Source organism: Agrilus planipennis, unplaced genomic scaffold (genome assembly GCF_000699045.2).
Source record: "Agrilus planipennis isolate EAB-ADULT unplaced genomic scaffold, Apla_2.0 scaffold68, whole genome shotgun sequence".
Taxonomy (NCBI): Eukaryota; Metazoa; Arthropoda; class Insecta; order Coleoptera; family Buprestidae; genus Agrilus; species Agrilus planipennis.
Window position 1 is genome coordinate 141,262 of NW_020439033.1, and position 4,575 is coordinate 145,836.

Below are 4,575 nucleotides of genomic sequence, written 5' to 3' on the forward strand. Positions count from 1 at the left end.
CTCTTCAGCCTGCTTTCAGGAATCGTGGGAATGGGTGGGTGGTGGTTCGGGTGAGAAAGATGAGACGGACGAAATGAAGACAGAAGAGAGTGAAAGATTATCTGTGGAATATTACTGCCTCAGCATTTGCCTAAGTGATCCAAGGAAACCACAGAAAACTTGAACCAAGGCAGACGGACCCGGAATCGAACCGGCGTCCTCCCGAATGCTAAGTAATGTTCTAGACCTCTAAGTCATGCCGCTCGGTACTGGTTGGACACGCACCTCCACTCTTTCCTATCCTGAGATAATCTTCGCATTTCCCTAAAACTAGAACATCCTACATCCTTAACTATTTGCGAACAGTAATCTAATCTAGGTCTACCTTTACCCCTCCTAACTCCCGTTTCTGCCTCTAATATATCTCTGACTAGCCATTCATGCCTGAGAAGGTGTCCTACCAACCTATCTCACCTATTTCTTATTGACTTCCATAGAGTCTTCTGTTCTCTTATTCTTTCTAATATCTCTTCATTTCTAACCTTCTCTATCCTCATCATTCGCCTGTAACACCACATTTCGAACGCTCCTAACCATTTTTTCCGTCGCCCTCACTGTCCATGTTTCGCACCCGTACAGCGCTGTGCTTCAAACATACACCTTTTTCAACCTTTTTCGAATTTCTAAATTAATCGTTCGCGAGCATAGAAGTGACTTATTTTTTTTTGAAGGTGACTCCACTTTGCGCTATCATCTGCTTTATATCCTTACTACTCCTTCCATTTTGAGTAGAGTTCTAGATTTTGGTACTCGGGTACTTTTAAATAAAACTATTTTGAGCCTCTAATTAAATAGAAATTGGTAAACGGTTTACTGGGTAATTTCCAGAGGTGAAAAATGACGTTACAATAAGTACATTCTATATGTATATTGATAAACAAGTGTTACTACTATATTTATAGCATATCTACTATACGTGTTTGTATTGTTGCTATTGTTGTTATATCTGGCAGTAATTTCAAGAGGATTGTGAGTCATAAAATCTGAATTAATTGTGGTTAAAAAGCTTTAAAGGTTTAGTGTAGAATCAAAAATAACTTACCGCACACATATGTACAGGTGGAAATACCTGGTTTTGTTACGTAATCGTAATTTGGTTTTAAAATGATATAAGTAGTGTAAAAAAATAACAAATGAAAATTTAACTGGCACGAAAAAAAAAATGCAACAGAAATTCATTTTATTGTTACAAATCGAATTGGAAACTCTCGAGTCAAATAAGATACAGATATTTCATTGTTTAGAATTTTCAAATTATATNGAGCGAAAATGTTATTATTAATCATTTGGGTCACTATAGCCGGATATGATTTTTTGAGAATCAGTCACAATAAACGATATGTCCTTTTAAACGGAGTCATTATATCCAAACTTTACTACAGAGAATTTAATATGAAAACCAAAGTGATAGTACAATTACTTCATATTAAGCGGTTGGTCAATACAGGCGGAGCCATAATAAACGAATTAAAATCCAATGGGTGAGAACATGATTTTGGAGTAGCTCCTAACATTTTGGAGATATTTCTACACATATGACATGTAAAATTAAAAAAAAAAAACATTTTCAAATTCTTTCTTACTTGACCTTTCAAATAACACCCCACATGACGGTGTATAAATTTTCAGTTATTAGTACCTACCCCTCTTTAAAACCATGTAAGCATAATAAATATTACATTTGGAAAAATATGGATTACACCAAGGTTCGTTACGATCTACTAAAATTATTTGACTGATCATCAAATATTTAAAACTCCGAAAGAAGATAAAAGTATTTACCCTAATCTAACTTGATCCTAAAGGAGTCATCATTAAAAGGAATGACCAACCTTTGCGCCCTCGCATTTGGGGGTAAATTAATGGGGCAATGGGGGTGACCTTTTAGAGACTTACCCTTAATTTCACGGAAAACCATTAAGCTAACGCACGATATATTTTAAAACCCACGAAAATTGCTTTTTATAACCACACCCTAGCAGTACCCTTTAGGGTGGAGTAATAAGAAATTTTTTATTTTCCACTAAGTATCCGTAACTATGACATTTTTAATTACTAATTTCACTTATACAATTCCTAAAAGTTCAATAGATTCCAAAAATATACTTCAGTAAAAGGACATTTTTTGGTAAAATTATTAAGGAAAACTATTAACAATAACAAAACAATAAAAATATACAATGGATAAATCACGTTTTGTCTAGTTAATTTGTTGCTATTTCAATTGTTTCTTATTACTTTACAATAATTAATAATATTAAAAAAAAAAAACTGAGACTCATATAGATAAGGGAAAACATGGAAATGAGTTATTATAAAACTTAAGGTCCGTAATTAGGTCTACGATCAAAATTTTATGGACTGAGAAATGTGAACCTAGATTTCCTCAAATAGTAACTTAACGTCCTAGGTACATTTCTGATAATGGTGTCATGCCCGCTCCCTGTTGATGACCCGAAAATTAAAGCAATGATTTTTTGTTTTATAAAAAATGGAAAGTCATCGAGTTCATCACATAGTTCTACTAGTTTCAAAAGTAATAAAAAATGTTTTGGGCAGAGATGGCTTTCCCCTATTAATGTCTAAATTATTTGAAAAATTAATTAAAAAAAAATAAGGTTGTCAGTCCTAAGACTGGTTGTACAAAAAAAAAAACTTTTGGGTGTTTCATTCCCACTAGCCAGTAATGCTGATGGGCGGGCAGTCCCTCCAGACTACGNAATAATCCAGAAAAAATACAATTAAATTATATTACACTTGATAATAGTCATACACTTTTTACATTTGCTGGTTACATAAAAATATGTAGATTTTTAATACTGGAAGTTTTAGTTACCGGTAAAATCTCCATCCACGCATTCCACAAGATCATAAAAGCAAAGTCTTAAAAGATACCACAATTTTGCATACGTTACTTTTTTCACTTGTAAATTATTTAATTCTCACTTATTATACTATTAAATACTACGCTATAAAATTGCACTGCGTTAGTTTGTTAATCTTTAGACACTACATGAATAATGTTATTGTACTTACTACTAGTTCGTAAGTATTATAAAAATTTGACTTCACTTGGATGTAATGCGAAGGACGAGCTGGTACCGACAACTGAAGACTAGGTCATTTCAATGCGTTTGTTTGGAAAGTATCATACGTTACTAATACTACTACAGTATAGTATAGGTAGGGATTTTCTCTTGCCAAATGATTTAATAGTCGATCCGGTTATTGTAATAAACTGATGAATAAAGCGATGTTTGTCTGTCTGGTTTGTCTCTTCTGTTCTTTGTGTGTTGTTTATGTATATGTGTGTGTCAGGGCAAGACCAGATGTGCGCATCACTCATCAGCAGTTTCCAGAAGGATGGAGCATCATCAACGTCGAATTACCTGGTGGACCGAAATTGCTCTTTGTTTTGGGTATCTCAGTAGGCGTATTGAAAATACCAGACACAGTTGCTGGAAAAATTAGATCTTTGCTGTTTCAATTGATCCTAAGTAGTTATCAGCAGAAGCATTATGATTTTTGTTGCCGAACAGAAAAAATCAAATAAAATAATTCGAAGTGGTCTGTATTCTGTCGAAACTGCCAGACGCGGATCGCGATTTCGATCTTTTCGGATCTCATCAGCGCGTCGCAGGCAGCTCCGACAGAACACAGACCAACTTTTTTGTTTTCAGCAAGTAGATATCCACACAAGTGGACCTTGTTGGAGCATAATCCTAAAATGTAGCATCGTACTACAGATGGCGTTTACTGCGCCATTTGCAGTATTTTCTAGAAAAAATCAAGTTCAGACCGTTGAAATTTCTCGCTAAGGATTATTTTGGGGCGAATCAGATAGGAATAACGGTAATGGGATTTGAGTTTTAGGTATAAGACATGGTCCTGAACTATGCTACAGCTTAAAATGTCAAAGAGATCAAATTGGTCATAAGAGGGAATGAACTGACCCTGTCCTGATTGGGGTCTAAAGGTCGTCGTCAGTTGGAGTTTAACGTCTAACGTTTCGCTAACACTAGTAGTGAACTTTTTCCGAGGTCCATATCCAGCATCGGAGACAAGTTTGACAAATTGATATATATGGACCTTGTCGAATAGTTCTGAATCCTACAAAATGTAGCAATATTCTACAGATGGCGTTCGTCACGGTGTTTGTAATAATTCATAAAACATTGTTTAATGGCAGCAAGTAGAGTTGATCTGTGTGTGATCACCATTAAAGCAAAATGGCTCCCTATATACTTACTTACTCGAGGAAAAACCAAACAACATCAATCTAGTTTGATTAACTGTTTTGGTGGATTACAATGTACCTATAAATTTTTGTTCTTTTAATGGCATTGTTGTAAAGGATTGCTGTTCAAATAAAGTTGTTTCAGAATATATTTTATTTAATAAATATTAACGTACCGATATAATTTACACGATTTTAAAAATAAATTCTATTATTATTTACAAATACTGCTTTAAGTTGTATTGAGTTACATAGGTATCTAATATACATCGAACGTAGTTGATTGTTAACACCCTGTT

The 4,575-nt window shown here is 34.4% G+C and overlaps 1 protein-coding gene across 1 annotated transcript in view; it reads right to left on the reverse strand.

Annotated features, from left to right (window-relative positions):
* Positions 1-3,289, reverse strand: part of LOC108732833 (glutathione hydrolase 1 proenzyme) — a 14,780-nt gene extending 11,491 nt beyond the window's left edge. Inside the window, exon 1 of the mRNA XM_018463815.1 lies at positions 3,076-3,289. The gene's annotated coding sequence lies outside the window, so the exon portion shown is untranslated. The remainder of the gene's footprint in view (positions 1-3,075) is intronic.
* Between the last annotated feature and the right edge of the window lie 1,286 nt (positions 3,290-4,575).